We start from the raw sequence: 14224 nt of genomic DNA, 5'->3' as shown, positions 1-14224 counted from the left end.
GATTTAAAAAGTTGACTGAACTTTAAACAGGATAAACACGAATAAAATTATGCACAGATGCGTCACAATGAAATTTTTGAAAAATAAAAAGAATGAAAAAAGTTTTAAAGCAGCCACAGAAAAACAGTGCATTGCAAATAGAGGATTTTCAATTTGAATAACTGTAGATTTTTCATCAAAAACTATGGAGACAAGGAAGCACAACAACATTTTAAAGTAGAGAAAGAAAGAAAGAAAGAAAGAAAGAAAGAGAAAGAAAGAAAGAAAGAAAGAAAGAAAGAAACAAAGAAAGAAACAAAGAAAGAAAGAAAAAGAAAGAATTCTGTGAAATAAATACATTCTTAGATGAAGGAAAACTAAGAGAATTCATGACCAGTGTACCTACTTAAGAGATTTGCTAGATAAGTTTTTCAGGCTGAAAGGAAATGATCCAAGAAGAAATCTCAGAACTTCAGTAATAAAAGGGAACAACAGAAATGGTAAGTATCTGGGTAAATATAATAGACTATTCTCTTTTTGAGTACTTTAAAACATATCTGATGTTTGAAAGCACAGGGTATAACATTGTCTGATGAAGTTTTCAATGTGTGCAGATGTAATACATAAAAGAGAAAGGTAACGAAACCTAGTGGTAAGTTTTACACATTCCAATTAAATTGGTAAAATGCTGATTATAAATTGCCATTAAAGTGTTAAAGTTTGTATTTTTTTAAATCCCTAGAGCAACCACTAAAAATGTTATATGAAAAGATATGGTTAAAATCAAAATAAATTCAGATAGAATGCTAAAAACAAAAAAGTTCAAATAATACAAAAGGCAGGAAAGAGAAGACGGACAGGAAGAAAACACAAATAATAAAATGGAAGACCTAAATTCAAACATATGATAATTACATTAAATGTAAATGGTCTAAACAATATCTAGTTTTTACCTCAACTTTGATCCCCATTTAGGGAATCCTAACTAAAAGGTTTTAGAGACTTCCAGAAACCACTGGACCATACTTTTAGAATCACTGCATTTGAATTTTTATCATTTAAAAATAACTAAAAGTGTTGCAAATGGTTGCCTCTGGAGAGTTGGCATTGTGATGGCTTTAGGGAGAGGTCGGAAAAGGAACTAATTTTTTGTTTAATCTACATGATCTGACATAGGCTGCAATACATAAGTTAATGTCTTTTACTACCACATAGTTTTCAACTATTTCTCTAGGATGGTGGTAGGCACCTGTAATCTGAGCTACTTGGGAGGTTGAGGCAGAAGAATCACTTGAACCCATGAGGTGGAGGTTGCAACGAGCCGAGATCATGCCATTGCACTGCAGCCTGAGAAACAAGAGTGAAACTCTATCTAAAAGAAAAAAGAAAAAAAAATCAGACTTAATCTGCACTATAGACCAAATAAATCTAACAGATATTTACAGAACATTTCATCAAACAGCTGCAGAATACACATTCTTTTTCTCAGCACACAGATCATTTTCAAGGATAGACCACATGTTAGGTCACAAAACACGTTTTAAAACATTCAAAAAATTGAAATCATGTCAAGCATCTTATCTGACCACAAAGGAAAAAACCTGGAAATTAATAACAAGAGGAATTTTGGAAACCATACAAAAACATGGAAATGCCACAATATGCTCCCGAATGGACAGTGGGTTAATGAAGAAATTAAAAAGGAAACTGAAAAATGTCTTGAAACAAATGATAATGGAAACACAACATACCAAAACCTATTGGAAACAGCAAGAGCAGTATTAAGGGGGCAGTTTATAGACATAAGTGCCCACATCAAAAAAGAGGAAAAACTTCAAATAATCTAATGATGCATCCTGAAGAATTAGAAAATTAAGAGCAAACCGTATCCAAAATTGGTAGAAAAGAAGTAATAAAGATCAGAGTAGAAATAAAGAAAACAATACAAAAGATCAATGAAACAAAAAGTTGGGCTTTTGAAAAGTTAAACAAAATTGACAAACCTTTAGCCAAACTAAGAAAAAAGAGAGATGATGCAAATTAATAAAATCAGAAATGAAAAAGGAGACAACACAAATGATACTGCAGAAATTCAAAGGATCATAGTAGCTACTATGAGCAACTATATGCCAGTAAATTGGAAAGTCCAAAAGAAATGGACATACTCCCAGATACATACAACCTACCAAGATTGAACCAGGAAGAAGCCTAAAACATGAACAGACCAATAACAAGTAACAAGATTGAAGCCATAATAAAAAGTCTTCCAGTCAAGAAAAGCCTGGAACTCGCAGCTTCACTGCTGAATTCTACCAAATATTTAAAGAACTAATACCAATCTTACTCAAACTCTTTCAAAAATAGAGGAGCAGGGAATACCTCCAAACTCATTCTATGAAGACAGCATTGCCCTGATACCAAAACCAGACAAAGACACATCAAAAAAAAAAAGAAAACTACAGGCCAATAACTCTGATTAGTATTGATGCAAAAATTCTCAAAAAAATACTAGCAAACCAAATTCAACAACAGATTAGAAATATCATTTATCATGGCCAAGTAAGATTTACCCCTGGGATGCAAAAATGGTCCAACACATGCAAATCAATGTGATACATCATATCAACAGAGTGAAAGATAACAACAATAATCACTCCAATTGATGCTGAAAAAACATTTGATAAAATTCAACATCCCTTCATGATAAAAAAAAAACAAACCTCCAAAAACTGGGTATTGAAGGAACATACTTCAACTGTAATAAAGTCATATATGTCACACACACGGCTAGTGTCATTCTGAATGGGAGAAAAAATAAAAGCCTTTCCTCTAAGATCTGGAACACGACAAGGATGCCCACTTTCACCACTGTTATTTGACATTGTACTGGAAGTCCTAGTTAGACCAATCAGACAAGAGAAATAAGTAAGAGGCATCCAAATTGGAATGGAAGAAGTCAAATTATCCATGTTTGGAGGTGATATGATCTTGTATTTGGAAAATCCTAAAGACTCCATACACAAAAAAAAACTATTAGAACTGATAAACAAATTCAACAAAGTTGCAGGATATAAGATTGACATACAAAAATCAGTACCATATCTATATCCCCCACTATGAACAATGTGAAAATTTAAAAAGTAATACCATTTACAATAGCTACAAATAAAAGTAAATACCTAGGAATTAAAAAAAGAACTGAAAGATCTCTACAATAAAAACCATAAAACACTGATGAAAGAAACTGAAAAAGGCACCAAAAAAATGAAAAGATAATCCATGTTCATGGACTGGAAGAATCAATATTGTTAAAATGTCCATACTACTAAAGCGATGTACAGAACCCATGCAATGCCTATCAAAATACCAATAACATTCTTTACAGAAATAGAAAAAAGCAATCCTAAAATGTATGTGGAACCACAAAAGCCAAAGTTATCCTGAGAAAAAAGAATAGCCAAAACTATGCTGAGAAAAAAGAACAAAACTGGAGGAATCACATTACCTGACTTCAAATTATACTACACAGCTAGAGTAACCAAAATAGCATCGTACTGGTACAAAAACAGACACATAGACCAATGGAACAGAATAGAGACCCCAGAAACAAATCCATTCATCTACAGCGAGCTCACTTTTAATAAAATGGAGATCATTATGTCAGGTAAAAGAAGCCAGGCACAGAAAGACAAACACGTTCTCACTTATTTCTGGGAGCTAAAAAATCAAAACAACTGAACTCACGGATATAGAGAGTAGAAGGACGGTTACCAGAGGCTGGGAAGGGTAGTAGGTGGCTGACAGGGAGGTGGGGATGGTTACTGGCTACAAAAACAAGTCCTTAGAAAGAATGAATAAGACCTACTATTGACAGCACACCAGAGTGACTACAGTCAACAATAACTTAACTGCATATTTTAAAATAACTAAGAGCGTAACTGGATTGTTTATAGCATAAAGGATAAATGCCTGAAGGGCTGAATACCCCATTCCCCATGATGTGATTATTTCACTTTGCATGCCTGTATCAAAATATCTCATGTACCCCATAAATATATACACCTACTATACACCCAGAAAAATTAAAAATAATTTAAAAAATAAGTATTGGATTGCCAGGCACAGTGGCTCACACCTGTAATCCCAGTACTTTGGGAGGCTGAGGTGGGCAGATCACGAGGTCAGGAGATCGAGACCATCCTGGCTAACGTGGTGAAACCCCATGTCTACTAAAAATACAAAAAATTAGCCAGGTGTGGTAGCATGCACCTGTAGTTCCAGCTACTCGGGAGGCTGAGGCAGGAGAATCACTTGAACTAGGGAGGCGGAGGTTGCAGTGAGCCGAGATCACGCCACTGCACTCCAGACAGAGCGAGACTCTGTCTCAAAAAAAAATAATAATAATAAAAAACAAATAAATGAAAGTATTGGCAAGTTTGTGAAGAAATTGGACCTTTTGTGCACTGTTGGTAGGAATGATGCAGCTATTAAGGAAAACATTATGGCAGGTCTTCAAAAAATTAATAATAGGTTTACCATATAATTCAGCAACTCCACTTTTGAGTATATACCTCCCGAAATGGAAAACTAGGAGTCAAAGAAGTATTTGTACACCTACATTCATAGCAGCATTTTCCACAATAGTCAAAATGTGGAATCAACCCAAGTGTGTCCATCAGCAGATGAATAAACAAAATGTGGTGTATATACCTATATATATATATGTAATCAAATATTATCTAGCCTTAAGAAGGACTGAAATTCTGACATGTACTATGATATAAATGAACCTTGAAGACATGCTAAGTGAAATAAGCCAGACACAAAAAGACAAATACTGTATGATTCTACTTATATAAGATACCTACAAAAGTCAAATTTATAGAAACAGGAATAGAATGGTTTAATATTAAGAAATATATTAGTTTTAGGCAAGGCATCAGTAAAAAAACAGAATCTTTTCATGAATACCAAGAAAGTATTCAATAAAATCCATCATCCATTCCTGTTGAAAACTGTTCAAAAATTAGAACCAGAGTAGTAATGCATTAATATGAAATGGCTCTCTCTCCTAAAAACCAAAAAACCAACATCACATTTAAAACCCTAGAGGATATCCTCTATAACCATTACTAATTTATGTTAGAAATTGTAGCCAACACAAAAATATATAAAACAAATAAGAATTATATTTATAGTAAGAAAAAGAAAACATATATCATTGTTTGTAGGCAATATTTCTAGTGATCTAAAAGTACATTCTACACTTTACAGAGAACCCTTCTTTCTGTTCGTCTTCACTCCTCCCACCTTGATTCCAGTTCATCTTTTATCTGAACATTTATCACCCTTAATTACTCGTTCTTGCTTTAATCCATTTTAAAATATTGCAGCCAGTTTGGACTGTTAAAGACATCTTTCTGCAGACAGTTATCCAGGTGACCTTGAATCAACCCAGTTCTTCTACTTTTCTCACTTGTCGTTTTCAAGAATAAGTATAAAATGTGCTGGGAATGCAATGTCCTGAGATAGGGAGAGGCTGGCCCCAATAGCCTGGGCTTTATTCCAGTTCCCCTCCAGAAACAGGATGTCCTTCGGTGCTTTGGTCCAGGGACCCCCCAGGACTCCGGAGTGTAAAGCACAGAGCGGGGTGCTTTCTGGGATCCCTCACCTGCAGTGCAAGTGGAGGATGCACAGCCAAGACTCCACCTGCCTAGGGCAGCTTTCCTGAGCCTTGAGGGACCAGCTTACAATGGACCTTAGGCTTTGGTTGTTCCTGGCTATCTTTCTGTGAGTAACGAACCCACTTCGTGTAACCTGATGTGTGGGTGGGTGATAAGTTGATAACCAGTGTATAGTGGGCCTGCTTACACTTTCCACTTTAAATTCCCAGTAACTTCTCTTTGTTCTTAGAATGAAATCCAAACTCTGAACACACCCTATAAGGTTTTAAATGAGCTGGTCATTTTCTACATAATATTTAACACCTGCAATTATTTTATACATTTGTCCACCTATTACTTTTGCCTTTCTCCACTGGAATGTGACCTCCATAGAAGCTGGGCATTTATGTGTCTGGTTCACCCCCATCTCCCTAGTGCCCAGGACAGTTCTGGTAAATAGTAACCACTCAATAAGCACCTCTTGGAGACATAAAGGAATTAATTTCAATTCTGAGCATCTATAATTTATGAAATAAAGTAAACATTTTTCTCTGGAAAGTTTCATGAGGGAAGGTTTTATCACAGCACTCGATAGCCAAACATTTCAACATGAAATTAATGAAAATAAATGAAATTACCCAGAACACAATGGAATATTTTTAAATGGGTTTGAGATCAGCAATTGTACTTAATATGAGTTTTTGAAAGTATGACAGCAACAGAAAAGTTGATCTTAGCTTCTGAAAGTTAATAAAGCTGAGTACAAAGTTTAAGAGATTACTGCCTAGAAATCCACAATTAATCAAATTAACTCCAGCTACATTAAATAGATTTGTGGCCTTAGGCATATCTGCCATTACTTTATTTAAGTTAGGAAGGAATTTATTGCTTTTCAGTAAGCAGGGTCAGTGACAGAAAAGCTGAAACATCCATGGATCATCTCACGTTTTTACCCACTATTTCTTTTGAACGAGTAAGTAGATGTTGTCAACTTACCGCTCCTATAGTTTGACATGGTTTGGTTGCCCCCTCCAAATCTCATGTTGAAATGTGATCCTCAGTGTTAAAAGGGGGGCCTAATGGGAGGTGTATGGATCTTGGGGGCAGACTCTTCACGAAGAGATGGAGGATGGGGGTAGTAGGTATCAGTGAGTTCTTACTCTGTTAGCTCCCAAGATAACTGGACATTAAAAAGAGCGTGGTACCTCCCACCTCTCTCTCGATTTCCCTCTTGGAAGTGATCTCTGCACAAGTCAGCTCCCCTTTCCCTTTCACCAGGAATGGAAGCAGCCTGAGCTGCTCACCAGAAGCAGATGCTGGTGCCATGCTTCTTGTATAGCCTGCAGAACCATGAGCCAAATAAACCTCTTTTCTTTATAAACTACCAGCTACATGTATTCTTTTAGAGCAACAAAAACAGACTGCAACACCAACCTTGCTAAATGCTGCCAATACCTTAATGAAGTAGGTGATCACAGCAGATAAACGGCAGATCATTTTACATAATCATGTTATATTATTTGTCTTAATCTCACGTGATTAATAGCAGCACTAATATATTAATTCCATCTGGCCTGGCTACCTGTGGAGTCACTGTAAGGCATATAATTAGATTTATAAGGGCTGTCTGCAATTATAATTTGGCTTAAAACATTTGGAGGTATGAAATGTGCACTACATTTCTGCTCCATGAAATTCTACAGATGCTTTAGAATGAAAACAGTCATTCAAGAGAATAATCACATTGTATTATTACAATGAAGTGTTACATTGGCTGAATTGAACCTGTGATTTTTCTGCAATTTTTCTATCAATAAAAACACTGACAACAATTTAATTCAGCTTGCCCAGCATGATCAAAGATACCGTTGAGGGAGAGGAATCAGCAAGGATCCTAGCCTAGCTGGGGACTCAAGACGTGACTTTGACATGATATTGTCAATTGCAGGCCACAGCAGTGAGGGTGGGGAAGTCCAATGGACAAGTGGAGTCCCAAAACAGGTTCACTGGAGGCATAAAAAAATGCAAGGAGTCAAGTGCAAGAGACTAAATGCATAGATAGGGGTCAGTAATGTAAAGCAGTCATGATGACCTTCCTCTATGAGGTGAATGTAAGCACTTCCAAATATAAAAGAAAGACATGAGTAGTCAGCAAAGAAAGAGAAACTAGTTTTTAAAAAGCCAAATAGAAATTTGAGAATTGAAAAACAGAATACCTGAAATTTAAAAATGCACTAAGTGGGCTCAATAACAGAATTGAAATGAGAGAGAATGATGTTGGTGAATTTAAAGATAGATCAGTAAAAATTACCTTTCTGTAAAACAAAGAGAAAAAGGATTAAAAGTAGGTAAATAGCCACAGGAACTTGTGGGACAATCTCAATATCACTGGAGTCCCTGAACAAGAGATGAAAGATATCAGGACAGACAAAATATTTGACAAAACAATGAACAGAAATTCCTCAAATATGGCAAAAGACATAAATGCATAGATTCAAGAAGTCTAGAAAAACCAAACAAAATAAACTCAAAGAAAACCATGCTAACACACATCAAAATTAAACTGCTGAAAACCAAAGATAAATATCTAGAAAGCAGCCATAGCAAAATGATATATTTTGCATAGGAGACCAACAACTCAAATACTAGTGAATACTAATGATTCCTCATTAGAAACCATAAAGGCAGTGGAGTAAAATCTTTAAAGTGCTAAAAGAAAAAAAAGGTCAACTCAGAATTCTATATCCAATGAAAATATCCTTCAGGAATGAATGTAAAATAAGGATATTCTCTGATGAAGGAAAACAAAGAGAATTCATTGCCAATGTATCTAAGAAAAATTCCTAAAGGAAGCTAATGTGGAAGAAAAATGTTCCTAGAAGAAAATCTGAAACTTCAGGAATGAATAAAAAACAGTAGAAATGATAAATAGCTGGTTAAATAATACTTTTCTTTTTTAAGTTATTGAAACTATGTATGAAGTTTGAAAGCAAAAATTGTAACACTGTTTGGGAGGGTGTCAATGTATCCAAATGTAATACAGATGACAACTATAACATAAACAGGGAGGGTGAAGAAACCTATATGGTTACCAGTCTTCAACATTTTACTTGAAGTTGTTAAATATTAAATCCAGATAAACTATATATATATGTATGTATGTGTGTATATATATTCACAAACATACATATATATGTATATGTGTGTGTATATATAATATCATAATATTATATATTCTTTGGAACAACCACTGGAAAAAAATACAAAGAGATTGATATGGTTTGGCTCTGTGTCCCCACCCAAATCTCATGTCGAACTGTAATCCCCATGTGTTGAAGATGGGGCCTAGTGAGAGGTGACTGGATTATGGGGGCAGATGTTTCCCTTGCTATCATTGTGATAGTGAATTAGTTCTCAAGAGATCTGGTTGTTTAAAAGTGTGTAGTTCTTCACCCTTCATTCTCTCTCTCCTGCTCTGCCATGTGAAGATGTACCAACTTCTCCTTCACCTTCTGCCATAACTGTAAGTTTCCCGAGGCCTCCCCAGCCATGTTTCCTCTACAACCTGCAGAACCATGAGTCAATTAAATCTCTTTTCTTTATAAATTCCCCAGTCCCAGGTAGATTGTTGGTTTGGGGTTTTTGTTGTTGTTGTTGTTTTGTTTTGTTTTGCTTTGTTTTGTTCTACAGAGTCTTGCTCTGTCTCCCAGGCTGGAATGCAGTGCCACAATCTCAGCTCAACCTCTGCCTCCTGGGCCCAATCAATCCTCCACCTCAGTCTCCTGAGTAGCTGGGAGTACAGGCATGTGCCACCATGTCTAGCTGATTTTTTTGTATTTTTTGTAGAGATGGGGTTTCACCATGTTGCCCAGGCTGGTCTCAAACTCCTGAGCTCAAGAGAGCCACCTGCCTCAGCCTCCCAGAGTGCTGGGATTACAGTTCAGGTAGTTCTTTATAGCAGTGTGAGAATGGACTAATACAGACATAAAGCAAAAATAAATAAATAAATAAAAAATTAAAAAACTTTTAAAAACTACCCTAATGGATAAATTAAAATGGAATACTAAAAATAATTCAAAGAAGGTAAGGAAGGAGAAGAGAAGAGCAAAAACAAACAAAAATAACAAAATAGGAGGTCTACATCTAATAATATCAATAATCATATTAAATGTAAATGGTCTAAATATATCATTTAAAAAACAAAGATTGTCAGATTGGATTTTTTTTTAAAAAAACTAACAACTATATGTTGTCTACAAGAAACCTACTTTAAATATAATGATACACATATATTAAAAGTCAAAGAATGAAAACAGATAAACCACGCAAACACTAATCCAAAGAAAGCTGTGTTGTCTACATTAATATAAAAAATAGACTTCATATAAAGGAAAATTACTTACCAGGGATAAAAAGGGACAGTACAAAGTAATAAAGGTCAATTCATCAAGAAGACATACAGTCATCAGTTTGTAGCCACCTAACAACAGAGCTCCAAAATGCATGAAGCAAAAACTGATTGAACTGAACAGAGAAATAGTCACATTTACTATTACATATGGTGACATCAACATTCCTCTCTCAGTAATTTATGGAACAAGGAGACACAAAATCAGTAAGTGACAATGAATGATAGGATGCACACTCTTGTGACGACACATGGAATGTTCACCACGATAGGCCACATACTACTGGATATAAAACCACTTTAACAAATTTAAAAGAATTGAATTTGTACAAAGAATGTTCTTGGAATACAGTGGAATTAAACTAGAAATAAGAGAAAGATCATGAAAAATCCCCAAATATGGCCGGGCATGGTGGCTCACACCTGTAATCCCAGCACTTTGGGAGGCCAAGGTGGGCGGATCACGAGGTCAGGAGTTTGAGACCAGCCTGGCTAACACAGTGAAACCCCATCTCTACTAAAAATACAAAAAATTAGCTGGGCGTGGTGGCGGGCACCTGTAGTCCCAGCAACTTGGGAGGTTGAGGCAGGACAATGGCTTGAACTCAGGAGGCGGGGACTGCAGTGAGCCGAGATCGCTCCACTGCACTCTAGCCTGGGTGACAGTGTGAGACTCTGTCTCATTAAAAAAAAAAAAAAAAATCCCCAAATACTTAGAAATATATTACCTTTCCTCCCTTCAGGAAGGACACCTGAGGCACATGTTCTTCACTGGCGCCCAAGATACTACAGTAGAATTGAGTGTCAGTTGTCCACAGAGGTAACTTGCTTGATGATTTTACCCTTTAATGCCTGCCTTTCCCTGCCTCTTTTAATTCTCTACTCTTACCCCAAGGTTTCCTGGAATCAGTCCCCAAATAAACTCCTCTCTTGGGGTCTGCTTCTGGGAGACCCTAACCTAAGACAGCTGCATATACAGTTAATTCTCATTATTCATGATAATTAGATTTTCTAAAGTCATAGCAAACACTGAATAAGTCAATACTGAACCATTGTTTCTAGGGGTAATACAGGATTAGTTTCCTTTGAGTCTCTTGTTATATTTTCATCAACCAGTCAATACATAAGCTTATCTGATGTGTGTTTCTGTTGAAAGACACATCATTTAAAAAAAAATAATATATATATATACACACACACACACACACACACACACACATATACATATAGTTGATTCAATAATACTGAATTTGCTAACAGCATTATAAACTCAGGCCTGAATGAAGTCTATCTCACATTTTCTCTATGAGGCACATCACAGCCTTATTGCTTTTATACTAGATAGCAATTCAGCATTAAGCTTGCAGGCCATTTTAAATAGCAAATCACACACCCACAAAAAAAGCACAAAAATATGAAAATATGTGGCACTAAGTAAATCCCAATAAGGACATTTGTTTACAGTATGACAGTTGAAAGAAGAAGGCAGAAGGTCACCTTGTTTGACCTCAGCCGTGAATACGTGCTTCAGGCAAGTCAAATTTTCCAACACTCTGGACATGTTGCAGATGCCCCATGAGTATTGATTTAAAGTTTACAAATAGGCCGGGTGCAGTGGCTCACACCTGTAATCCCAGCACTTTAGGAGGCCGAGGCTGGTGGATCACCTGAGGTCAGGAGTTCAAGATCAGCCTGGCCAACATGGTGAAATTCCATCCCTACTAAAAATACAAAAAAATTAGACAGGCATAATGGTGCATGCCTGTAGTTCCAACTACTCCAGAGGCTGAGGCTAGAGAATCACTTGAACCCAGGAGGCAGGGGCTGCAGAGAGCCGAGATCATGCCACCACGCTCCAACCTGGGAGAGACAGCAAGACTCCATCTCAAAAAAAAAAAAAAAAAAAGATAAATAAAAAATAAAGTTTACAAATAAATTTTAGCAAGTAGGCAAATTCTCAAATACACAAACTGCAAAAATAAAAAATAAGGATTGACTATGTTTTTCCAACCTTATTTGAAGTCAAGCTGGTGATTTGTGGGTGAAATTTTAAATGTACTTCTTTCTTATATGGAATGGAGAAGGCAGGAGCACCTTTGCTGAGTCAATAAGGACACCATCTGCGTCTACGAACCAGGGATGCCATTCTGGAACATTCTTCTCAGCCCTTAAATGCATGTAAATTATATAACATTGTGCTGAATACATATAATTGTCTTTGTGGCTCTCTGTGGTTGACTAAATTGTAGGTATTGTTCTTCTTCTTATGTATTCATTAGGACAGGTAAATTTATTTAAACTGTAGTATAAACAAGAAAAAAATGGAATGACTCCAGGAAAAAACAGCCATTTCTTACACAGTGTATCTATCAGTTCCAATCATTTTCAGAGGGAGTGTCCTCCAAAAATGACTTTTGCTACAGAAGGATAGTTGAAAAGTAATCCTCAAATACAAGGTCAGGTTAATGCTTGTGCAACATACAGAAAGAGTGGATAAAAGAGCCTTGGATGAATGAACAAATCACGCAGGTGTAAAGCACTTAGACAGAGGTGATAAAATGAGTCAAACGTTTACTTTTGAAATGACTTTCTTCTCTAAATTATAACGATGGGAAATAAGAAAAATGCCCCAAAGCAGGTAATATTCCAGCATATTATTTTTAATATCTCTGACATATAAGGTTGTGTAGGAAGGCAATACAAAGCCTAGCTAGGAAGAAGAAAAGAGAATTAATTTTGTAAAGGAAGCATAATAATGTCACAGGTTTAATTTATCTCAAGCTGTCATCCAACTAAAGCAGGAAACAATTATGATACAGAACGTCGAACATGGACTAATCATTTTAATGACTAATGGAAAAAGCTATAATAGATTTTTCACCCAGAAACTTATAGTTAAATAACACCATAGTTTCCTTCGTACCACTTTTCCCGGTTCATTTCTGCACAGGAACTTGGCAATAGTCAAAGTCCTTTGCTTTAGCTACCACTCACTGGAAAAGCAACAAAACACACAAACCACAAAAACACTCATGTTAACACCTTCTGACAACTTAATAAAAAGGTAGCAACTGACTCACAACGTATTATCAAATGTGGAAAAGCACGCTCTAGAAGGAAACTTTCAACAGCTCATCCATCATCCAACAAACCTTCACAGAGTACAGTATTTTCTGTCAAGCAGTGTGTCCGGAAATGAGAAATGGGGTTGAATATAGGGTAGAATTCTTCCCAGGATATGCCCCTTGTGTAAAACAGATTACTAATCAGACATAAAACACAGTGACATAGGGGCCAGAAGAAAGAAATGCCCAGGACACTGCAGGAGCTCAGAAGAGAAGTAACCAGTGGGTGGGTCAGAGGAGATTCCTGGATATGCCAGTGCCTGGAATGAGAGAACCTGGAAACTCAGAGAAACTGGGCATCCCAAGTTCACCTGAAATGGGAAGTTAACGTGTGGGCCGGAAAGAGGTGCCTGAGAAGGCAGGCAGGGGAAATCTTGTGGGCCTTATTTGCCAGTGCTAAGCAGCTTGGGTTTGTTTAGCAGGCAAAGAGGACTCACTGAGAGATGTTCAGTCTTGGGGAGAGACCGGGGAGAATCGTGTGGGGTGTAAGATTTAAAATTTAGGGAGACGAGCCAGGAAGCAGGGAGAAAACGGATTGCAGAGTTGGTACTAAATTAGCAACACTGGGAAGTGGCTGCTACAGGAATCCAGGTAACAGTAATCTCAACATCAATGAGGGCATGAATTAAGACCATGTAGAGGGATATGAGATGGGGGGGGTGGGGAATTTTTAAAAAGTATATTTAGGAGACAGAATCACTAGTATTTGGTGAATGATAGATGTGAGGTGTCAGTGAGGTAAGGGAATCAAAGACTCCTCCAGATTTCTAGCTTGCACTGTTAACTGGACAGTGTGTATCAGAATAGTTCCTCAAGACTGAATGCAACAGACTTTGTATATGCTGTAATAACAGTATCTGATGATGCAAATATTGGAAATAAAAATTATCATGACTGACAGAATCATCATGTAACATTCTACTCCGATATAATCTACTCTGTGATCTCACAAAAGAAACATCCGCACTACCACTGAGCACAAACCTGTGAAGCTGATACCCTGAGCCCAAAGATTCATTACAGCCGGAGACAACATCTCCCCGGCACCT

This window comes from Macaca thibetana, chromosome 4 (genome assembly GCF_024542745.1).
Source record: "Macaca thibetana thibetana isolate TM-01 chromosome 4, ASM2454274v1, whole genome shotgun sequence".
NCBI lineage: Eukaryota > Metazoa > Chordata > Mammalia > Primates > Cercopithecidae > Macaca > Macaca thibetana.
Note: the sequence above shows the minus strand (reverse complement) of the source record.